Source organism: Chiloscyllium plagiosum, chromosome 24 (assembly GCF_004010195.1).
Source record: "Chiloscyllium plagiosum isolate BGI_BamShark_2017 chromosome 24, ASM401019v2, whole genome shotgun sequence".
Taxonomy (NCBI): domain Eukaryota; kingdom Metazoa; phylum Chordata; class Chondrichthyes; order Orectolobiformes; family Hemiscylliidae; genus Chiloscyllium; species Chiloscyllium plagiosum.
Genome location: NC_057733.1, coordinates 41,541,618 through 41,567,385, shown reverse-complemented (window position 1 = coordinate 41,567,385; position 25,768 = coordinate 41,541,618). Strand labels below are relative to the sequence as shown.

Below are 25,768 nucleotides of genomic sequence, written 5' to 3'. Positions count from 1 at the left end.
CTGAGTCAGTATGGGTGGAAGTTAGGAACAGCAAGGGAACAGCCACTGCATTGGGGGTTTTCTACAGACTACCTAATAGCAGTAGAGAGATTGAAGAACTCATAGGTGAGCAGCTTCTGGAAAAATGCAGAAGTAGCAGTGTTGTTGATATGGGTGATTTCAACTATCCCAACATCGACTGGAACCATTTAAGTGCAGATGGTTTGGATGGAACCGTTTTTGTCAGGTGTGTTCAGGAGGGTTTCCTTATTCAGTATGTAGACAGGCCGACGAGGGGAGAGGCCATTTTGGATTTGGTGATCGGCAATGAGCCAGGATAGGTGTCAGAACTCGCAGTGGGAGAACACTTTGGTGACAGTGATCACAACTGCCTCACAATTACCACAGCCTTGGAGAGGGAAGGGAGCAGTTATCGAGGGAAGATATTTAATTGGGGAAAAGGAAATTATGTTCGCTATCAGACAGGAGTTGGGAAGTACAGACTGGGAGCAATTTTTCCACAGAAAAGGCACAGCAGACATGTGGAGACTATTTATGGAGCAGTTGTTGCGAGTGATGCACGAATTTGTTCCTCTGAGACAGGTGAGAAGGGGTAAGATTAAGGAACCTTGAATGATCAGAACAGAGGAGCTTCTTGTCAAAAGGAAGAAGGCAGCTTATGTAAGGTGGAGAAAGCAAGGATCTAGCACAGCTTTAGAGGATTACAGGCTTGCTAGAAAGGAGCTCAGAAATGGACTGAGGAGAGCCAGGGGCACGATAAAAGCTTAGCAAGAAGGATTATGGAGAACCCAAAGGTTCATACGAGAGGAATAAGAATGATCAGGGAGAAGATAGGGCTGATCAGGGATAGTGGAGGGAACTTGTGTGTGGAGTCTGAGCAGATAGGGGAAGCCCTAAATGAGTCTTTTGCTTTGGTTTTCATCAAGGAAAGGGATCTTGTTGTGAATGAAAACTTTGAGGAGCTTGGATACAGTCTCGACCAGATCAAGATTGATGAAGTTGATGTGCTGGAAATTTTGGAAAACATTAAGATTGATTCGTCCCCAGGGCCAGACCACGTTTATCCTAGGCTGCTCTGGGAAGCGAGAAAGGAGGTTGCTAAGCCGCTGGCAAGGATATTTGCCTCCTCACTCTCCACGGGAGTCGTACTGGAGGATTGGAAGGAGGTGAATGTTGTTCCTCTTTTCAAAAAGGGTAATAGGGAAATCCCTGGCAATTACAGACCAGCCAGTCTTACTTCTGTGGTCAGCAAAGTTTTGGAAAGAATTCTGAGGGATAGGATTTATGATTATTTGAAAAAGCATAGCGTGATCAAAGGCAGTCAGCATGGCTTTGTGAGGGACAGGTCATACCTCACAAATCTTATTGAGTTCTTTGAGGAGGTGACAAGACAGGTTGACGATGGTAGAGCAGTGGATATGTTGTATATGGACTTCAGCAAGGTATTTGATAAGGTTCGCCATGGTAGGCTCATTCATAAAGTCAGGAAGTATGGGAGATTTGGCTATCTGGACTCAGAATTGGCTGGCTGACAGAAGGCAGAGAGTGGTTGTAGATGGAAAGTATTCTGCCTGGAGGTCAGTGTTGAGTGGGGTCCCACAGGACTGTTCTTGGGCCTCTACTCTTTGTAGTTTTTATAAATGACTTGGATGAGAAGGTTGAGGGGTGGGTTAGTAAATTTGCAAATGACACAAAGGTTGGAGGTGCCGTCAATGGTATTGAGGGCTACTGCAGGCTGCAGCGTGACATAGACAGGATGCAGAGCTGGGCTGAGAAATGGCAGATGGAGTTCAACCTGGATAAATGCGAAGTGATGCATTTTGGAAGGTCGAACTCAAATGCTGAATATATGATTAAAGATTCTTGGCAGTGTGGAGGAACAGAGGGATCTGGGTGTGCAATTACATAGATCCCTCAAAGTTGCCACCGAAGTGGATAGGGTTGTGAAGAAAGCATATGGTGTTTTGGCTTTCATTAACAGGGGGATCGAGTTTAAGAGCCGCGAGGTTTTGCTGCAGCTCTACAAGTCCCTGGTGAAACCACACTTGGAATGTTGTGTCCAGTTCTGGTCGCCCTACGATACGAAAGATACAGAGGCTTTGGATAGGGTGCAAAGAAGGTTTTACCAGGATGCTGCCTGGACTGGAGGGCTTGCCTTATGAAGAAAGATTGAATAAGCTCAGACTTTTCTCTCTGGAGAGAAGGAGGAAGAGAGGAGACCTGATCGAGGTATACTAGATAATGAGTGGAATAGATAGAGTCAATAGCCAGAGACCTTTCCCCAGGGCAGGATTGACTGGTATGGGCAGTCATAGTTTGAAGATACTAGGAGGAAGGTATAAAGGAGACATCAGAGATAGGTTCTTCAAGCAGAGAGTTGTGAATGCATGGAATGTGTTGCCAGCGGTGGTGGTGAAAGCAGAGTCGTTGGGGACATTTAAGTGACTGCTGAACATGCACATGGAGAGCAGTGAGTTGCGGGGTGCGTAGGTTAAATATTAGGATTAAACCTCGGCACAACATTGTGGGCCAAAGGGCCCATTCTGTGCTGTACTTTTCTATGTTCTCTATGTTCTATGTTAGTGATGGGATTTTAAACCATTTGTTCTCATGATTACAATTCTTAAAACTAGCTTCATACTCCAGTTAATCATTACTGAGCTGGTATTCCCAGATTATCAGTCTGAAGTATTGGGTTATTAGCCCAATGATATTGTCACTGCTCCACCATCTCCCCTGAATGTCCTGCATTCTGATGTACCTTGAGCCAATGCTCCAGCTTAGCCTCCTCACTGCTATTTGTTTTGCCCTAGATGCTCTAAACAGTTCAGCCCCCAAGTCCTCCTTTCAAAGGAAGCAATCATGTCTTGTTCTAACTCAATCTCTTAATACTAAGAATCAGCCAATGGCTAGTCTCTACACCTCCTCCACAAGTTGAATGTTATTTTTAGCCAGGAGTACTGAAGGCAATTCCAAATCTCTAAAGTGTATGACCTAGGCCAGTTTGCTTTAAAATGGCCATTCTAGACGTGCTTTTGGCTGACTCAGCAACGCAAGTAAGCATTCTATTGACTGGGAGAAGGTGATTTAATTTTTAATTGTCATACTATTATCTCTGAGATCCCTTCCATTTGCTCTCAGTCTGTCTCTTTCTCTCACAGCAACCTGATGAAGGACCAGCACTCCGAAAGCTAGTGATTCAAAATAAATCTACTGGATTATTACCTGGTGTTGTGTGATTTTTAACTTTGTCCACCCCAATCCAACATCAGCACCTCCAAATCAGCGATTATTTCATTTCTCAAAGTTCATTTGGGAAACTGCCTTCTTTATCTTAATTTATTATCTCGATGAAAGTATATTGTCACATTTAACAGCAGTCAGGTTAACAGTTCTGTTTTCATAGTTATAACTAAATTCTGCATTTAGAGCAATCCAGATTTATTCTCAGTTTCCAGAAAGTGGGAATTGAAAAGTCCAAAATCCTTCAATCATTAGTTCATGCCACATAGCCTCCAAAATCCAGTCCTTCTTTCCAGTGTGCAGTATCATCTCCTTTCTAGTCAGGACTGAATTTCACCTGTTGACATGTTCCCCTTGTGCAGATTTATCCAGCCCCCTCTTGCAGATCCATAGTTGTTTCACCAAACTCAATGGCTTTTCTCAGTCTTCAAACTGATTTACGTTACAATCTTTTGATTTAAAAAGAGATGCCAAACATAAGTTCCATAATGACTTTAAAGAAGAGCTTTTGAAAAACAGAAATGGAAAAAATAAAGCCTGCCATTGCTAGTTTTTTGATTGGTTCAAATGTTTTAGGTGTTCAGTTTGCTGGCTATTCTCCTTGCTGATGTTAACATCTGGCTGTGTCAATAAAAGTCGAATCTTATATTTTTGACTGTAAGTGTGAACTGTTTAATATCCATAAGTTCAATTCTAAAGCAACAGACTTTCAGAAATTTGCTAAGATTTTATTGGAAATCTGTAGTTTAGCACGAACACCAGATTCCACCCTTCCCTTCTGGATCCTCTCCATGTCCTGAAGCTACCATTCCAATGAGGAAGAAACTAACTCCTTTTGTTAAATCAACCTACTCAGGCATGGATCAGGTGGGACTAGAACCTGGGCCGCTTAGCTCAGGGATCGGGACACTACCGCTGCACAAGAACCCTAAAACACCCAACTCTTTTTAATAAGGAGAAGTATTAGAAAAACCAACTGAGTGATTTTCCATCACCAAAATCACCATGGCTTTTTTTTTTTGCAAACTACTAATCACCACCAGTAAAGAAGAACTCAACCCTTAGACACAAAGTCCAGTGAATATCATCAGTTGTCGTTCTACTCTTGTTCTTGTTTACCATTAAAAAAACCACAGCATTTCTAACATGATCTCATTCATACTCAGCTACTCTCTCACCTACTCAATCTCGTTCATCAAACTGAAACACCATTCATTCAGAACCCTTAGCTCCTCAGGTGTCCGTAAGCAGGATGCACTCCCAGTCAGGCACAGGTCAGGTGATCTCATGATGTTACATTCTTCTCAGCTCATTGAATATGCATGAACTAATACAATGCCATATCTTAAATGCAGGAAGTTCAGAAGGCCATAGGGAACTGTTCGTCATTCACTCACCCACCCTCCCCTGGAGATATTAGGAGAGGTAACGGCCTTGTGATATTATTGATAGACTATTAATCCAGAAACACAGTTAATGATCTGGGAACCTGAGTTTGATTATTACCATGGTAGAGAATGGAATTTATTTTCAATAAAAATCTTGAATTAAAAGTCTAAATGATGACCATGAAACCATTGTTGATTGTTGGAAAAGCTCATCCCCTTTAGGGAGGAAAACTGTATCTCTAAATATGACTCCAGACCTACAGCAACATGGTTGACTCTTCACTGCCCTCTGGGCAATTAGGGATGGGCAATAAATGCCTCCCTAGCCAGTGAAATACTGTGAGTGAATAAAACAAAAAACAAGTCAGAAAATAGTTCCATAATTTGGTGATATGTCTGAAGACATTATCCCATGAGCCTCTGGGGAAAAGGGAAGTACCGTTACCATCAGATGGCAATAGGAGGCCATCCCAACTGACAAAGGAAGCCTGCATCAAGGTGGTTAGTGCCTGTGTATGGCTCATGAAGCAATGCAATGAGAAGATGAATGAATGTCAGTGAAATTAAGTGTCGTTGTTGTGATGATGCTAATCCTTTAATAAGTTGCTGTTAACCATGGGGTTTTTTTTCCAGAGAGGTTGTAACAGCAGAAATTTGGAAAAGTCAGGCTTTTGATGAGTTTTAGGGCCTATCCCTACCTACTCCATCAATATTACTAAGTGTGAGTTTCCCTTCAGCATAGGGTCCAATACATCATAGGACTTGGTTGTGAAGTTGCTGTATATGTAATGGCTTCGTCGTCACATCCTTAAGATGCAGATTCTTGGGCCAGAGAAGACATTTGCACAGGGTTCACATACTCTAAATCCTAGTCCCCTCCACTTCCCCACACTGTCAGTACTACCACAACCCCAGTGTTGTTGACTGTGAATTTACTTCAGATCAGAGTTGAATAAATTATGGCACTTGGTTCGGATGTTGGTGCTATGAATGGTTAGAGCTTGTTAAACCTTGATGCTACAGTGAGCACTTCATTTCAGCACACAGTCCTTGATGAAGTGCTTGTTCAGCTTGCTTTTCTAATTTCTCCTTCGCTTCACAAACATTTGGGTTTAAGTCATGTAAGTATTCATGCAAACAAACCTTAGACCCCTCCTTTTAATGTTGCACATTAGACTCTGTATTGACCTGACAGTAAAACATGATGCTGGTAAATTTTTCTTTCAATTTCTTCACACTGAATCTTTCTCCAAAACTACACTTTATCCTTGACCTTCATAAGTGTAAACAACAGCACCTTGCAGGATCAGTTACGAATGATACTTTTATGAGACGGATGTACTGGGCAGTCTGCATCCTTTACAGTATAACAGTCGGAGCAAAGAAACACCTTGTTAATGTAGGAACCATGCTACTGAAGAAGTGTATACTCACCACAGCCTCCAGAAGAAGACTGCCTTATGAGAGGTACACACCTCAAGTACTTGGAGTTGGGTTTGGAAACACAAATACTTCTTGCTTTTAACCAACTTGACTGCACCCGTGAATATAATTTCAATGGGCTTTGGTGTTAATGGGTATTCAAGCAGTTACATATAGTTACATATTTGCTCTGCGTCACTATTTCCCAGACAGTATGGCAGATCATCGTGAATAGAAGATTTTCTGACTATCATGATCTGGAAGGTGGACTTAATACTGAAATATTATGAATTAGAACTTTAACCCAATGCTCAGGATATGAATGATGGCCTCCAACCCTATATAGTTCCTGTCTCAGCTTTCAAAAGATTTCATCTACTGTGTTCATAAAGTAAGGAATCTGCATCTTATATGAATATTAAGACAGAAATAAGTTTGGACATGAGTAGTACAATAACTAGGGGCAGTAAGGATGGATACTGCATTTGAAGACTGCTCCACTGCACTCATATACTCCTATGGATGCCAGTAACTTTTCCTGGCATCACTGTCACTCTACGTTTCTTACATGGAAAACCTTCTACAATTCCAATAATTACAGCATGGGACTGACCGAAGTGCTAAGACTGGTGCATTTGTCAATAATATAGAGCAAACTGTAACCAATAGCAAAGCCAGGTTTGCTATCACTGAAGGTCAAAGGCCAGATGACTATAACAGTGGCATCATTGCACCATGATGATCTGCCATACTGTCTGGGAAATAATGGCGCAGATCAAGTATGTAACTTTATTTAGGTTGGTTTTCCATAGCAAAGGGTTTCAGGAAATGACCCATACATACGTTGAGAATGACAGGAAGTTGATCCTCAGTTTATCTAAACAATAATGGAGAGCTGTTGCGAGCTACCATACCCTACTGAACAATTAATGTTGGGATGTTTCAGATAAGCAACCCCACGTGCGGTGGCTCCAGATTAATTTATAAATAATATTGTAACTTACGGTGGTAATTGTTTGCAAGGCCACATCCATGTTGAGAAAACTTGAATTGAACTGATTCCCTACAAGCACCTCTTTTATGCAACTGCTTCAAATGCCTAAAAACAATTACTTCCAATTTTAGTTAGGCAATTTTCAGGCATCCTTGAGTCACAGGATGATGGCTGCCAGCATTGGACACCTTCATTCTTGTTCTCTCCTAGCACTGTGCCTCCAAGGTTTGTGTCACCACCAAGTTGATGCCATTTTGATCCAGCACAGGACAAAAGGGTTAGAGAGCAATTAGCATGTTCTTGCTGCCTGGTGTTCAATGTGTAACTATACTGAGAAATACCCGCGTAATCAATAATCCCTCAGGTAATAATGGCTTGAGCTATTAAGCAGAGGTATCTGTTTTAATTAGTTCCAAGGAATTAAAATTTAAGAATATAAAACGTGAGGGTCCACAAGCAACATTAGTTTGTTTTCTTAGATCAACTGCTTCTGGCTTCAGAAATGTGTCCAGTTTCACCAAGTCAATTTATACAGTCTACCTCAATGGCCTTTTGTGCAACATGGTCGTTCTACAAATCTCATTAACTTCAAAATGAATATTTTATCTTCTTGCTCTTATATTTCTACTTTAGTCTTCTTGTAGTTGGACAGTTCACCATAATGAATAACACATCACAATTAGCTACACCAACTTGCTTGGTACAATTACAGGAGTTCTAAATCTCTGCTTTTGCAATTGAAAGACAATGTGGCTGTGCGTCTAGTATGCAGAACTTTTTCTTCTCTTTAAAATACCACAAGTCATTAAGCATGTGAATGTAATTGAAAACAGCAACAATTTGCATTTATGAAGCACCATAATTGTAGTAAAACATTCAAGAGCTTTACATGGACTTTATGAAGCAAACATTGACTCGTTTTCCAATCTACCGGAAATGTGCAAACATGCACAAACAGTTCTGCTTTTGTTTCTGTTCAATACTGTCCCCAGTATCTTTTTGCTGTGGTATAAAGCCATGTGATTTGTTCACCATGACCGCACCACAATACAGTACTCCATCTAGTGGCTGAGCCAAGAATGGTCAAAGTTGGCTGTTGACCAATGGCAACCGACTCTAGTGATGGGCAACACAATTGACTTGAAACTGATGCTCTCGAGCAATGAAGTCTTCATTCTTGTGCTGCCCGGCCATCAGTGAGAAATGCCCTGAACTGGCTTCCCAAAAAAAGCCTCTTACTTCCTCCAACAGAATTAGAGTATTAGTTCATTCTAACCGGAGAAGGACCATGGACCATAAGATCAACAGAATGAGACCATTCAGCCTATTGAGTTTGCTCCGCCATTCGATAATGGCTGATATGTTTCTCAACATCTGCCTCATTCTTCTGCCTCTTCCCCATAACCCTTGATACCTTTACTAATCAAGAACCCATCTATCTCTGACTCAAGCCACACTTGGCCTCCACAGCCCTCTGCAGCAATGAGTTCCACACTCTGGCTGAAGAAATTCCTCCTCCTCATCTCAGTTTTAAATAGTCGTTCCTCACCCTGAGGCTGTACCCTCATGTTCTAGTTCCTTCTCTTAGTGGAAACATTTTCTTCATGTCCATTCTATCCAACCCTCTCAGTATTCCGTAAATTTCAATGATGTTGCAACTTCATCCTTCTAAACTCCATTGAGTAAGACCCAGAGTCCTCAACTGCTCCTCATATGACATGCCCTTGATCCCCAATGATCATTCTTGTAAACTTCCTCTGGATCCCCCTCCAAGGCCAGCACATTCTTCCTTCGATATAAAGCTCAAAACTGCTCACAATACTCCAAATGTGGTCTGACCAGAGCCTTATACAGCCTTAGTGGCACATCTCTGCTTTTGTATTCTAGCCCTTTGAAATGATTGTGAACATTGAGTTTGCCTTCCTAACTGCCAGGTGAACCTGCATGTTAATCTTAAGAGAATCCTGAACTAGGATTCCCAAATCCCTTTGTGCTAGAGATTTCTGAAGCCTTTCCCCATTTTAAAAGTAATTTACATCTGTACTCTTCCTACCAAAATGCATAACCTCACACTTCCCCACACCGTATTCCATCTACCACGTGTTTGCCCACTCACCTAGCCAGCCAAGTCCATCTGCAGCCTCTCCACTTCCTCAACACTATCTGCCCCTCCACCTGTCTTTGTGTTACTTGCAAACCTCACAACAATGCCCTCAGTTCCTTTATCAAGCTCATTAATGTATAACATGAATAGCTTTGACTGTTCAAACTAAGTTTCAACAGTGGCTTCTGAAAACTGTGAATGGAAATTCCATTTAACATCAAAATAATTATCCAAAATCTGTTTTATAGAAGTGAGAAAGATTTGATGAGGATAAATTTTTAGTTAGACCACAAATGGAGAACTTTGAGCAGTTGTAGGAAACACATGTTCAGCAGCATATATTAGCCTTTGAGGACTGCAATGTAGTCTGCATCATGAGGAGAAATTTCACAAATAATGGTTATAGTTCCTGGCATTTATAATATTGGTGGATATTTGGTAGAAGTTTATAAGACACTAAATATAGCAGAAAGGGTAGGCAGAAATGATTTCTGCTGGCTGGGCAATTGACAAATACGGGCATTGTCTAAAAAGTTGGAGATCCTTCAGGAGTAAAAGGTGCTATGATATTGTGGGGACAGGTGAATCATTTCACCTCTTTTCAATCCTTTAGTTTGGCTAAAGCAAAGATTTTCATTCTTTTTAGCTCATAACTGTGTTCCACTTTAAATAAAAAGCAGCACAATGCAAGGTGAAGGAGCTAATTACAAGGTTTTCTTGAGGAGAAAAGAAAAGATTTTTGTTGCTTACCTGAGAAAAAAAAGTTAAATGTAGCATCAAACTTCCACAAACATGGATATTACGCTTGTAAGGAAAAGGATGTCTATTTCATAAAGGAAAATCATGAATAGGTAATTTTCCTGTAGTTCTTGAGATGTTAGCTTTTAGTCTGAGAACATAGTTGTTTTGTTGATGACTTGTGTTTTCAACAGCAGCAAACATTGTAGAATCCTTGAGTTCTGATTCAATGGATAATTCTGGTCGCTTTATCATCAGACACTGTTTACCAGAGGCTGAGAGAAAACTCAGTAAGAGAGAGTAAAGATTTTGAACTCTGTTTTGCAAACAGCAATTGATGCTTGATTATTTGTACATTTTCATGAACCTACAATATTGAGAGATATTGGCCGAAGCTGGCCATCTGGAATTAGATTGCAGATGAGCTGTAATTTCATTGAATGGTGGACCTGGCAAGAGGGTATGAATGGTCTTCTCCTGTTCCTATGATTAACTAAACAAGGTCAAGGCTAAAGCTAATTGCAGTATTTTGAGATTCATGTTGTCATGAACAGAATGTACATTGTCTCTTACTATCCAAGATAAGTGTGGAAAACAGTAAGCCCTTTCTTACTTTGATGATTTATTCTTATATGTTTGCCCTTCTTAAATGTATTTGATGCTTTAAAGTTGAATTGTGGATATTATTATGATAAGGGTAAAATTAACTATTAAATTGCAACTTCCATGATTTGACTTTTGCAACTGGGACTTTATGTGGACAAAAGTGGCTTTGAAGAAAAGAAAAACAGACTTAAAATGAGCATGGTGATCGATTGACCAGGTTCAGCTAAGCTTCATGGAGCCATCAACAAACAAGACCCAGTCTGCACTGAAATTAGTGTGTCAGATCTATATTTCTGATATGCCACCATTGTAAAATTTTCAGATATTGGGATGAAAGACTCATTGTAGATTATCCAGCTTGAAAAAATCAATTAAGACAACAGGAAAATATACAATAGGACCACAGCTTTTGGGAAAAGCAGAGGAAAAATTGATTTGCAACAGCAGAATTGGAAGACTCTCTCTCCCCAGTTTTCTCTCAGCCTCTGGTAAACATTGTCTGATGATAAAGCGACCAGAATTATCCATTGAATAAGAACTCAAGGATTCTACAATGTTTGCTGCTGTTGAAAACACAAGTCAATAATTATGATCTCCGATTAAGAGCTAACATCTCCAGAACTACAAGAAAATTACCTATTCATGATTTTCCTTTATGAAATAGACATCCTTTTCCTTACAAGCTATATACTCATGTTTGTGGGAGTTTGATGCTACATTTTACTCTTTTTCTCAGGTAAGCAACAAAAATCTTTTCTTTTCTCCTCAAGAAAACCTTGTAATTGGCTCCTTCACCTTGAATTGTGCTGCTTTTTATTTAAAGTGGAACACAGTTATGAGCTAAAAAGAATGAAAATCTTTGCTATAGCCAAGATAAAGGATTGAAAAGAGATGAAATGATTCACCTCTCCCCACAATATCATAGCACCTTTTAAGTTGAATAGTTCACAGCAGTTAGTGAGATCTTTTGCAGCAGAATATCCAGGAGGATGGTTTTAAGGAGAACTTTGAAAACTAGAACAGGTTAATTACTTTGCCTGCTTCATGTTTAAACAGTTGGTTCTGAGTTTAATTCACAGGCTGGCTGAACTGAAGGCTATTTTAGCTTTGACAGATTTGCCAGAAAAAAAAACACGTAGCTCATTTTAAACAGACAAAAATACAATTGTCTCATCATGGAACTTTTTATGAGTTCAAGATTTTTTCCAGATAAGTTATGGCATTCATGTTGACTCTAGTTAGGTCAGAGAGGCTGCTGTGATAGGTTTGAAAGTTGATAAAAATTATTTTCTTTTCTACCTGCCACCTTTTTGTGTTGGCCCGTCCTTAAAAAAAGAGGAGTTTGAATTCCCCGAGTGACTATGAATGTTCATATTTAGTTAGGTACTTACCTGCGATGTTATACAGTCTGTAGAGCGAATGTCAAAAATCAAAATATTTATGGCGGCCATTTTAATAGCTAGATTGCGTCTAAGCTTTAAATTATTGACTGCAACATCACAATATACTGGCCCTGGCAACAAAATGACAAAACGGTACACTACAAAAGGCAGCAGTTGGCCAATGAAGTCTTCACCAGCTTCTTCTTGTGCAATAATTATACAGTTTTCAAATACAAAGTTCTGTGATTTAAATCTGACTTAGAATTTAGTTTTATCTTGATTACTGGAGTGTGAGCTTTAAGTTAATCTAACTCGTCATGTATTTCAGTGACTAATTACTATATCTTTTAAAAAAAAGGAAGAATTCAACTTAATTTAGTCCTCAGGATATGACTCACAAAAGAACTAATTCATTTTTGGACACAGATACAGATCAGAAACCTACAATTTTTTGAAGGATGCATTAACATTGAGAGTTTGGGAAATGAAGTTATATTCTCACAATGTTGTGGATTACTATGTTTGAATTTATCACAGCTGTCAGAGTTTTTAGATCAGACTGTTGGATATGGTTTGACCTGGAGCCACCCAACTTTAGTGGACTCTTTTGATGAAAATATTTTTTTTTTAAGTTTATGCAGTTACAGAACCTAAACCATTCAAGGAAAAGCCTTAAGTCTTTGTAGTAATATTGATTTAACATATCATGGCGGAAATGGTTCGACTGAGTGTCCTCTTCACTTGCTTTATTGCTAACACTGGGTACCTGTTTAATACAGATAATAAGTTGGTTAAGATTACAATGAATGGACTGGACCTCCAGCTGTTCCACTCATTCTGAGACTCTTACGTAATGAGCGGTGTATATTTCTGAGAGCAAATGTTCGTACAGTGAACGTAAGCAACAGGTTATGCAATAGATTTGTAACTTTGCAAAACCTCAAAAGCAATGACAACTATTTTTTTCAATTTCAAACTGAGTTCTGCGATGTTAATTCCACCATACCAAACCTACTCCAAATTATATCATTATATAGTCAACAATTGGTGAACAGTGAGTTGTTAGAATTTTGAGAGTATCAGTTTTTTTGCAATCTGTGCTGTCTAATTAGCCAGGCTTTCATCATGTTGCTCATCTGGCAGCAATTCATGTTAAAATAAACAAAGTATGATAACAAATGTGCTAAACCTGTTGATATAAATAAAACCTTCAAAGGATTCTTCAAAATAGCTGTAATACAAGAAATGATCAAACAGGATAGTTAAAAGATATAAACTTTAGCAAGACACTAAATGATCTGATCAATATAACAATAAATGTCTTACAATGCCTCTCACAGTATGTCAAAACATACATTGTTTTATAAGGTCAAATATAATGTAGTTCATAAATTATGTGTGCGTGCCTTTGCAGAACTATAAAGTTTAACCATCACTATGTAAACACCAAATGCTGAGTGGCTGATTGCAAAATGCATGATCTGGTTATATACTTTTCCCAATTTTAAGTCATTGTCAAAAATTTACAACTGGCCCCTTTTCTTCAGTGAGTTCCACACTTGTCTGCCAAGAGACTGTAGACACAGCAGTAGACGTTGACCTGTGTTACATCCATTTTATGGTCAGAAAATGGTGGCAAAGGAGATCAAATTTCAGAGATGAACACCCCAATGGCTAGCCACTGCCTGGAATAACAAATAGGTAAGGTCTGCTTGGCAGGAGTCCTCCAATTGTGGCATTAGGCCCAGGACAGTGACAAATCTGAGACGGGTGCCTCTTTGAACTGCCCACAGTAGAGTAGGGATTGCTCAGTTTCCATACAAGCCCAAGGAGGCAGCCCTTAACATCACCTCTGATACTTACATGATGTAGATCCAGGAAGAACTGGAAGCGTCCTCCTATTTCACAGCTCGACCCAAGGCCATATTTTGACTTGTGGGAGTTTGCTGGGCATTAATTGCTTGCTGTGTTTTCTCCAGCAAAACAAAGACAACACTTCAAAAGTAATTTATTGACTGTAAACTGCTTTGTAATAGTAAAATACTCAGGTGTTAACCTTTCTTTTACTGTGTTTTTGTTACCTTGTAAAGCAAACAGATGGGAAATTATGAGCGCTGAAGCAAACATAAATTTGCAGAAATTGCAGTCAATGCAGGACATACGTTAGTGTAAAATTTATGTACACAGGTACAGTGTTGGACTATAGCATGTAAATTATTGAAGCTACACTTAAGAACGTCTGCCTAACAACCTTTGAGCGCATCATCCGCCGTCATTTCCGCTACCTCCAAACAGACCCCACCACCAAGGATATATTTCCCTCCCCTCCCCTATCAGCATTCCGTACGGAACCAACCTTTGAGATGTCCTGATGCTGTGAAAAGTATCTACTGACGGCAAATTATTTCATTCCTTGTTATTGGCCTATAGGGTCTCTTTAGCAGATACTAGTAGAATAGTTAGAACTAAGAAGAAAATGAGGTTGCAGGAAATGGCACCCATCATCCAGGCTGCCCTGCTGAGGTGAAAGACTTCTTAATGTCAACACACACCCTAAACCAACTATAGGTTAGTGCATTCTAGATTCAGATTGATACACACAGGCATGTAGAACTCCTTCTCTTACTTATACCTGTCCTCTTCTTCCAGATATATCCGGAATTGAGGGATTCCTACAGGCAGCCCATGGTATTTCATTCCAGTGGTTCAAAGGGAAGATTCATTGCCTGGCAGAAATAAGGTAAGGTGAAATTCAAATGAATAGTTCTCCATCAGAAAATAACTAATGGAAATAGAGATACTTATCAAGCAAAACTAACTTGTCAATGATTGTACCTTTGAACTGCATTTCATCTTCATGAGATGATGCCGGAAGGCAAGTATGCCTGTTTAGACAGGTGCACATTATCTTTAGAGAGAACGAAATGAAATAACTGGGCACTGGAATTGTGACGAGTTCCCATCATCACTACAAATTAAACTTAGTTGAAGTAAGTCCAGCGCTCAATGAAGTCAACGGGCTTCCTGCTTTATGGGTAAGAAGAAGACTTGTGACAGAGTTAAATAGGCGGCCACAGAGTTTGTGGGCGGCACAGTGGCACAGTGGTAAGCATTGCTGCCTCGCAGTGCCAGAGACCCGGGTTCAATGCCCGCCTCAGGTGACTGACTGTGTGGAGTTTGCACGTTCTCCCCGTGTCTGCGTGGGTTTCCTCCGGGTGCTCCGGTTTCCTCCCACAGTCCAAAGATGTGCAGGTCAGGTGAATTGGCCATGCTAAATTGCCCGTAGTGTTAGGTAAGGGGTAAATGTAGGGGTATGGGTGGGTTACGCTTCGGCGGGTCGGTGTGGACTTGTTGGGCCGAAGGGCCTGTTTCCACACTGTAAAGTAATCTAATCTAAATCAGACTCGAAACATTAACTCTGTCGCTCTCATCACAGATGTTGCCAGACCTGCTGGGCTCAACAATACTTTGTATTTTGATTCACAATTTATGAATTGTGTCTAATCTCTTGCAGTCGTAGTTTATGTGCAACTGTTCTGCTGCTGATCTTAGGTCTATGACTGAGAAATGAGATAATATGCCCATGCTACAAACATCCTTGGATCTGCAGTACGCAATGCTAACCTACATCACTTTGTAAGGTTGACAACGTTTTTTGTTTGCTTTTGTTTTAATATTGAGGGCATGAGTTATTTTATGCATTTATGGGATATGGAGATTGTTGGCTGGCTAGCATTTATTGCCAATCCCCAGTTACCCTTGAGAAGGTGGTGGTGATCTGCCTTCTTGAACCTCTGCAGTCCATTGCCTGTAAGTAGAATCACAATGCTGTTATGGAGGAAGTGCCTAGATTTTGACCCAGTGACACTAAAGGAAATGATGATATATTTCCAAGTCAGGATGGTGAGTGGCTTGGAGGGGACCTTAAAGGAGGTGGCGTTCCCATGTATCTGCTGCAGGTCCTTTCGGACAGCAGTGGCTCTGGGTGTGGTAGCTGCAGTCAAAGGAGCCTTGGTGAGTTTCTGAAGTGCACCTTATAGATGGTACTCCTTGCTACTACTGAGCATTGGTGGTGTTGGACGTGAATGTTTCTGGTCATGTCTATCAGGTGGCTGCTTTGCCCTGAACATTATCAAAGTTCTTGAGTTTTGTTGGAACCTCACTCATCCAGGCAGGTGGGAGTACTTCATTCAAGTGCTAGTTTGTGCGTTGCAGTTCATGAACAGGCTTTGGGGAGTCATGGCAGGATGATAGTGTACAAAGACATATTCAAGAATTCCACAATACCCACTGAACCAAAACTGTGCCACTCCACCTCCTGCCTCACCCTATATCTTAATGTGGTATAAGGTGTAATCATTAGTGAACCAGATGAATTTTCCCCCAGTTATCAACATAGTCATCTTAATTCCAGACCTTTTATTGAATTCAAATGCCATTCTGTGCTGTGGTGGGATTCAAATGCAGGTTCCCAGCACATTAGACAGAAAACAGAAATTGCTGGAAAAGTTCAGCGTCTGTGGAGAAAAATCAGAATTAGTGTTTCAGGCCCACTGACACTTCCTCAGAATGTGTTCTGCTTTCTCTTCACTGCTGCTGCCTGACCTGCTGAATTTTTCCAGCAATTTCTGTTTTTGTTTCTGATTTATAGCATCCACAGTTCTTTCGGCTCCCCAGAACATGACCTAGATTTTTAGGATTAATGGTCTAGTGACATTGCCACTAGGCCATTGTCTCTTTGAAGTTCTAACTCTAAATAGTCTGAGTATTTGAGTAAATTTTAAAACTACAAGACTGCAATTAGTTTCACTTGTAGATTTGTTTAAAAGCCCCACTGCAACATTTGGAGTATTGAAAGTAGACAATGCATTATAGAGCTGACTCTGTAGGAAAGAAATCTTCAGTTTAAAACAAAACAAATTTTACTTGTAATTTTCAATTTTGGAAGAAAAAGAGCTAGATTCCAGTGTCCAAAAATATAACTGAATATATTTAAATCAGAGATCAATATGTTTCTAGCTATTAAACATCGCAAGTGATATGCAGCAGTGTAGGAAAATGGTGTTGAAGTATATTTCAATTTTGGTCTGCTAAATGGCATAGCAGACTCAAGGAGTCAAATGGTCTGCTCATGCTTCTATTGTCTATGCTCCTAAATGCAAGTCACCAGGATCGCAAATAAATCAGAAAACACTAGAAAATCTCAGTGATCAGACAATATCTGCAAAGAGGAAAACTGAGTTACATGCTCCAAATCAACGCTGTTCATCAGTGACCTCTCTAGTATCTCAGCTTAAGACCTACAGCTGGATCCCACATCTGTTTCAGCTGTAACAAACATAAAAGTTGATCTGATATAAAGGTATGTCCAATTTGAAGATGAAACATTCCAGAACAATTATACATTTCATTACAAATTTAAAAATGATGATTTTTCTGCCTTGCAGAGGAACTGAGCAGAAGTTTGAATATCTTCCATCTAACACTTGAACTGTGTGTTTTTTTGAACCTGAACACAGGCAGGTAACCACATTCTTACTAATCATAGTTCTTCCACTATTTGTAGTGGTTAAGGGTGGGTTTTACGAATTGAAACTTGCAGCATGGAGTGTAGAATCCAACACAATGAGAATTTGGTCCTGCAGGTCAGTTGTAAAACAGACAGTGAATTTGTTGTCTTTCCAATTCATCAGGAGAATATATTTGGAAAATCAACCTGAATATTCAAAGTAAAACAGTGAAGTAGTGGAAGCTTTCTTCTTTTAGTCTGCACCCAAGAGAAAACCAAAACGATACAGCACTGATGACACAGTGGAACTTAAAACCACATCATGCCAATGCGCTCTATTGCATACTAATACTCACAACTGTTCTTAATGTTAAATACAATGCCAAGTACTGGTTTTGAGTTTTACAGACCTTGTATAAAGCTTCTGCTTTAAATGATTGGCACAGCACTTTGTGTAGCCACATATTGGAATATTGTGTGAAAGAATTTGCTTGAAAAATGTCCACACCAGTGCAGGGAAACAACAGAGCTCTGGAAAGCTCAGTGCAATTTGAGGGGGATTTAAAAGTCATCTTGTCATGGTGCTAGGTGACCTTGTTACTTCATGGTACCATTGAACATCTATTCATGGGCCTGGGTGACTATTAACTTTCCCATAATCTGTACAGTTAGCTTTTCTTATCTTGCTTTACACCCAAAAACAAGTGGGAAAATGTTATTAGGGCATCGGGATTATCTCAGTTCAATTAACAACAAATAAATGGCTCTGGTTATAAAGAATCACCAAGTCAAACTCTTCCTCTGAGATGTTTTTGATTCCCTTTTTGTGAGAAAGTCACACATTGCAACAGTTCACATTGAAATCAGCAGCTCAGAGCTCCTGGTAGAAGCTCATCACTGTGCATCATGTTTAGCAATGGATGGATGCACATCGTGGAAGGCTTTGAATGAAATCATGGCTGCCACAATATATTACTTTGTAATATTGTTTTAGAGTATGATGGTGGACTAGCCAATGTTTAATTTTCAATGTCTTTTGACTGATATTAGCCAATAATATTCGTATAGACATTGAACTTATTGACATTGAGTAGAAGAGCATGGAACAATTTCTTCTTAAATCAGTTTTCAACACTCATTTCAAGTCGTGAGGTATTTTGCTCCTGACTAGCCAAATTTGCTAAGAATAAGATGTGTACCTATCACTAACCCTTCTGTATAGCACAACATGACACACCAAGACACAACACAACATGCAACTCAACATGACAAGACAACACAATAGTACATGACACAACATGACAGGACATGTCACAACACATGACATGTCACGGTACTACACGATACAACAGGCACAATACATGACAGAGCACAATATGATGTAACAAGTTCGACACAACATGAGACAATGCAACACAACACACCAGCACACAGTGTAATGTGACACACTTTACATCGGGGTTGGCTGAAGTTGAAGAATCTTTTGGTTGGACACAGAGAAAAATATTTATATCATTTCAAAGTTCATGACAGGATAGTCTAAAAATATTTCTGCTTCTGCTTGGTAGACTTTCTTAATACTAATTGAATAAATTTTCTAAATTGACCATGAAATAACTTGTTTACAGACCATTTCATTGTAGAACCCTGCAACTCATTAAGATTGCAATGTCCCTCCAATCCTGACCTCTTGCACACTCTGATTTTCTGAGCTTCATTATTGTTGGCCATGCCATATTTCTTTGCCCCTTAGCTCTATAATGCCTTTTACAAACCTCCTCACCTCTCTCCTCCTTTGAAATGTTACTTGATATTCTTCTGTAGTAAGGCCTATACCTTTGTAATCCACAAGTGAAACACTTATCTTTCCTTTGCTTCCTTTAGATTTTAGCTAATTCAATTCCCCTTCCAGCCAAATTTCCACATTTTACTCAGTCTAACCCTGAAATCATTTAAAGCTCTGCTTCTCCTGTCCTTACACTCACTATGTCTTGTACTCCTCCCACTGTCGTAGTAGATAATGTATTCTGTTTTCAAATTCCTTCATCATGCCAATCGCCTCTAAGCTCCTATAATCCACAACCACCTGAGACATAGGCGGCACGGTGGCACAGTGGTTAGCACTGCTGCCTCACAGCGCCAGAGACCTGGGTTCAATTCCCACCTCAGGCGACTGACTGTGTGGAGTTTGCACATTCTCCCCGTGTCTGCGTGGGTTTCCTCCGGGTGCTCCGGTTTCCTCCCACAGTCACAAAGATGTGCGGGTCAGGTGAATTGGCCATGCTAAATTGCCCGTAGTGTTAGGTTAAAGGGGTAAATGTAGGGGTATGGGTGGGTTGCGCTTCGGCGGGTTGGTGTGGACTTGTTTGTCCGAAGGGCCTGTTTCCACACTGTAAGTAATCTAATCTAAATCTAATCTAATCAAAATTGTACATCAGTGCACCTCTAATTCTAACATCTTGAATCTTCCCGATAACAATCCTTCTGCCATTGGGGGTGGCTGCCACCTTGACTATCATCAGAAAAATCTGGAATCCCCTCCTTAACCTTTCCATCTCACTTTCTTCCCTTCAGTCACTGCTTAAAACTATCCCTTTGATCAAGCTTTTGGTCATCTGCCCTAATATTGCTTTGTGTGACTCAGTTTAAAATATTGCATTACAATGTATTCATGAAGTGCCCTCGGATTTTTTATTATGTTTAAGATTCAATAAAAATAGATGTCATTATTGTTGTTTAGTCCTATTTCTTTAACCAAGCTTTTTGTCCTTGTCCTGATATTGAACTGAAGTTGTCAAGGGGCAAACTTCATTCAAATATCTCTTCTACAAAATGCTGTGGAGCTGTAAAAATACAAATTGTTGATGGTGTCCTTCTTGTTGAGATTCAATTCACAATCTTATAGATTGTGGCACTAACTACACAGGCTTAATAATAAATGCAGCTCCAAGTCATGTGAACGGTGTTAGCTAAGGTGAGAATCATGAAGAGGAAAATAAATTGTCTGCCACATTGTGCACACCTTCCTGCTCAATGATGCAACATTGTTGACAGAGACTGAGGAGCTGCAGGATCTACAAGCAGATGTGAGACTTCCCAGAGGACAAAGAGGATGGGAAAAAAACACGTACAATATCATAATGACTGGAAGACTAGGAAACAGGTGGCAATGACAAGCAAATACATCAAACTTCTTCAATTTGTAAGTAACTTCAATCAACTTTCTTTGAATTCAATACAATTTACATTTTAGTTCTCAAATTATTTTTTTCCTCTTTTCCAGCTTTTTTAAGGAACTGGTAAATGCAGCTCAACAGGACGTGAAAAATATTCCGATAGGAAGTATCATCTCAGTATTCTGGGAAGGCCTGATGTTGAGTCATGAAGTGTTCTGGGAGTTTTAGCTTCTGTCATTCTGCATTGTGGTCCAATTTAGAAGCTGTTGTTGTTTGAAAGCACATCATTAGTATTGCAGAAAGAATAATTAGAAACCAGTGCCTACCACTGAATATATTTCTGTTGATTGTGGGATACAGGAAGGCGGTTTACGACATTAAATCATAAGAGGATGAAGGAAATTGGAAGGCAATCAAGAGTCATTGCTGATTGCTGCTTTGAAAGTTGTGCAGCCTATCTTAGCCCCATTGAATAGGGCTCATACATCTCAGTCCTGTTCATCCTAAGGTTAGTTCACACTGGAATGGCTGGCCCATCAACTAATTTGTCATTTACCTCTTATTTATCAGACACTCCAACTATCAGTTTGACTACAGAGCCTGAAGAAGGGCTAATGCCCGAAACGTCGATTCTCCTGTTCCCTAGATGCTGCCTGACCTGCTGCGCTTTTCCAGCAACACATTTCCATCTACAGAGTCGATAGCCAGTGATCAGGACCCCTGCCCCCTCTAGCTCACTTCTGCAGGATAAACACAGACACGCCAAATAAAAAGACAAGTGCTAATAGCAGTATCCTCTCAACACCTGTCTTCTCTGCTAACGGCTTTGGCAATGCTGGGTTTCACAATGCTGAGCTGCCAATTTTAAAAACCAGTTGTGGCTTTCAAAATAGAATTGGATAAGTACTGGAAAAGAAAAGGTTTGTGGGGAAAGGGCAGGGAATTGAGAGCAGTGGAGTTGCTCTTGTAGAGAGCCGGCACAGACGTGATGGGCTAAAGGGACTGTCTCTACGTCAGAGCCATTTCATATCTATCTATATCCAAAAGCACTCTATTCTAATGCAGGCTGCACAATACAACCAACAAGAAAGAGAGTCTCATGACAGTGTGATGCTGATCCAGTCCATCATTTTCCTCATCTCTTCTGTTCAGGAGAGACAAATTTATGTGTTACTGTTAATAGAATGTGCTGCAGCAAAGACATCATGTTTTATTAATACATGTTAATGCTGTGTAAAGACTTTAAATGGTGTTGCAGTAATTCTAAGACTGTTGTTCTGAATGATCGAACCTGAAAGTAACCAGATTTATGGCAGACACACAGTCATCTCTGCAGCCCACAGGGAATAAAATCACACTGCTATCCCCAAACTACATTTAATATTTATATTGTTTTTCCTGTATTTGAAGGCAAAAACTCTGTCTCCATTTTGCACAGACTATAATCTATGTTGTGTAGAATCATCAGCTAATTCCTCTGATCAGATGACTCCGCCATGATGAGTTTTTTTTAACATTTCCGCAGATGGCAGCAAACCAAAATTAAAGGGCAGATTTATTTGCTTTGTGCATGCACATAAAGGACCCCTTTTGGTGCTAGGATAAGGGGTCAAGAAAGATTGCTGACTGTGATGTAGCCTGTCCATTAATTTTCCTCTACACAGTCTGGCAAGGTGTCGAATAAAACTCAGATACAAGAAGAGGATAAACTGCTATCAGCACTCTTTTTCAACAGGACAAGATTATTCTGTTTGTAGCTACGGCATGACAATTATCCTCAAGAAAAATTAAAATATTTAACTCAATACATTCTCAGGTCCTGTACCATGCTCCAGTACAGGGCCCTATAGGGACTCTGGTGTAAAATTTGAAACAGATATCGAGCAGGTTTTTGTGTTCTGTTTCCTGCTTTTTAATCGACTTTTGATAATGTCTCACGTTTTCCCAGCAGTGTTAATCTCATTCCTATCTCTGGTATTAAAAGAGCTCTCATTCATCAATGCTCGACTCATCAGGAATTAGCCACCATTATTCACAGTTTCCCTTAGTATTGACGTACATGAGAATGTAAAATGGGAGACTTCTATAATGAGTAGTAATCATAATATCACCCTCTTTACATACTTCCAAAATTAAAATAAGCTCCGTCTCCTTCAGCACATTCAGTCCTCTCTCAATTGTCCCAGTGTTAGCTCAGTCACATTTCCATCACTGTGATATGATCATCTTTACAGGAACTTCTGGAAGTTGAACTAATGAGACATCTTGAATCCCAGCAGTGGAGTCTTTGTACCAGAGCCTTGAGAATCATTGAGAGCTTCATAAATACTCAAGAACCTCTGGTTCCCAGAACTGCTGTTTTCCAGTAGCCAGCGTTGTCTCACACACCTCTTCAAAGTAAGAATGACATTTTACAATGGTTAGAAATGTATATAATTGCACTTTTATTCATTTGCACCATATATCTTTTTCTTTTTGTCCACGACTATTGTGTCAGAAGTATGTAGAAATACAATGAATGCTGAAAATCTACTGGAACAATCATTAAAGACATAAAATTAAAGGGCAGCTCAGTGGCTAGCGCTGCTGCCTCACAACACCAGGAACCCGGCTCAATTCCAGCCTTGGGCGACTGTCTGTGTGGAGTTTTCACATACTCCCCGTGTCTGTGTGAATATCTTCTTGGTGCTCTGGTTTCCTCCCACAGTCCAAAGATGTGCAGGTTAGGGTGGATTGGCCATGCTAAATTGCACATAGTGTCCAAGGGTGTGTAGGTTAGGTGGATTAACAATGGAAAATGCAGGGTTAGGGAATAGGGTTGGGGGTGAGTCTGTGTGAGATGCTGTTTGGAGAGTCAGTGTGGACTTTGGGGCTGAATGACCTATTTCCAAGGTATAGGGATTCTATGCATGTGTAGGCTATGTGGATTAGCCATGGGAAATGCTGGGTTACAGGGCTGGGGTGGGTCTGGATGGAATGCTGTTCAGAAGGGGTCAGTGTGGGGTTGATGGGCCAAATGGTCTGCTTCCCTCTTGGAGGGATACTGCGATTCTGTGATAACCAGATCACATATCAGGAGATGGTGAATGTCACAGGCCCATACCTCAATTTATTCATGCAGCTAAATAAGATGTTTTGATGGTGCAGGCGCCAATCTCAACTTCCTGTCATATCATTGGTTGTTTATTAAATGCACTGTTCACAAAACAGCACATTACAAAACTGGCACTTAGTTTTCTTTGTCAGTGGCTATTTAGGTTGCAGTCACCCATTGGCATGGGTTGCAGCAGCAGCTGGGTCTGTTTACTGCAAATATCTAGAACCAGTCAAAATAAATTTAGCAACTGCTCTTCCCGTCAACAATACAAATCTTCATTTGGTCTTGCACTGACATTACATCTTTTTGTGCTAGTAAAAACCCTGAAGGGAACTTGCTTTATGCTTCTACAATTGCAGGCAGTCATCCTTGAAACACAAATTGTTCTCGCCAGCAACAACAGCCACAAAACTGCAAAGTATGAAGGGATGGACAGCAGGGTGATAATGTGACATTAGTTGTTTGTGTAGACCTTTTTAAATGGGTAAATCCAGGGTGTAATACAAATAGAACCCAGTTAGTCACAATCAGACCACACCATGGTGGAGGACTGTTGGATTCAATGCAAGCTCCCATGTTATTGAGCAACATTACTGATTCTGAAGGACTCAGATCAACCAAACAAAGGACATCATAATGGTTAATTCTGCCTTGAGCAAAGTCAAACATGGCACAAGCAAGCAAGACCTTACTGCTGAATGACTCTGACATCTCTGAGAGCTGCTTACACGCATCTTTTGTGGGAAGCGAGCCACTCATTTCTATGAGTCAAATCAAAAGATATTTGGATGGAAAGGGAATATCTTTCATTTCTTGCCCAAATCTACAGGGAAATTAGCCTAAAAACAAAACCCAGATGTAATCAAGATTTGGAGATGCCGGTGTTGGACTGGGGTGTACAAAGTTAAAAATCACACAACACCAGGTTATAGTCCAACAGGTTTAATTGGAAGCACACTAGTTTTCGGAGCGCCACTCCTTCATCAGGTGATAGTGGAGGACACAATTCTAAGGCACAGCATTTATAGCAATAATTTACAGCGTGATGTAACTGAAATCATACATTGAAAAATACCTTGATTGTCTGTTGAGTCTTTCATCTGTTCGAATACCATGATAGTTTCACTTCTTTCATGTGCAAATCACAGAACCTTTTTTTTAAAAGTCACATTCTCAGGTTAGCTGTAACAATGAGTGTTAGCTCGACAATATGTTGAAGGTGTTAGCCCCCTGTGTTCTCTGTCTATGTCATGATTTTTAGATTGATTCTAATCTGAAAAGTGAGATAACAGAGTTTTACATGAATTCATGCAGTTTTTGAGCAAAGTACAATGTAACTTTGCAAGTACAAATTCACCCCATAAAATATATGTGTGCATGTGGGTCTTTGTCTGTTTGCGTATGTGTGTCTGTCTGGGTTGGGGGTTGTGAGTGTGATAGAGAATGTATATGGGCGTGTGCGTAGTGAGTGTAGAGTGTCTTAAGCCTGTGAGGGGGTGTTGTGTGACCTGGTGTTGTGTGATTTTTAACAGATCTAATCAAATCTACTTTATTCAAATAAAGACAATAAATTTCTTGCTAAACCCCAGTTAATTGCAGAAGAACATGAAGCTGTTGATACCACTTCTTCGCCATGTTTTTCCACTAGGGATATATTTCCCTCCCCTTCCCTATCAGCGTTCCGAAAAGACCACTCCCTCCATGACTCCCTCGTCAGGTCTACAACCCCCACCAACCCAACCTCCACTCCCGGCACCTTCCCCTGCAACCGCAAGAAATGCAAAACTTGCGCTCACACCTCCCCCCTTACTTCCCTCCAAGGCCCCAAGGGATCCTTCCATATCCGCCACAAATTCACCTGCACCTCCACACACATCATTTATTGCATCCGCTGCACCCGATGGGGTCTCCTCTCTGTTGGGGAGACAGGCCGCCTACATGCGGAACGTTTCAGAGAACACCTCTGGGACACCCGCACCAACCAACCCAACCACCCCGTGGCTCAACACTTCAACTCCCCCTCTCACTCCACCAAGGACATGCAGGTCCTTGGACTCCTCCATCGCCAGACCATAGCAACATGACGGTTGGAGGAAGAACGCCTCATCT

At 40.4% G+C, this 25,768-nt stretch overlaps 1 protein-coding gene across 14 annotated transcripts in view; it reads left to right on the top strand.

Annotated features, from left to right (window-relative positions):
- Positions 1–25,768, top strand: part of LOC122562210 (inward rectifier potassium channel 16-like) — a 130,383-nt gene that overhangs the window by 78,124 nt on the left and 26,491 nt on the right. For 3 of the 14 annotated variants that reach the window (XM_043714896.1, XM_043714902.1, XM_043714903.1), the window contains 3 exons: positions 14,527–14,617; positions 20,441–20,588; positions 22,797–22,959. The gene's annotated coding sequence lies outside the window, so the exon portion shown is untranslated. Of the gene's footprint in view, positions 1–14,526; positions 14,618–17,324; positions 17,401–20,440; positions 20,589–20,703; positions 21,071–21,179; positions 22,960–25,768 lie in introns of those variants that run through there. The other 11 variants (XR_006315265.1, XM_043714904.1, XM_043714897.1 and 8 more) reach the window with 10 other exon arrangements.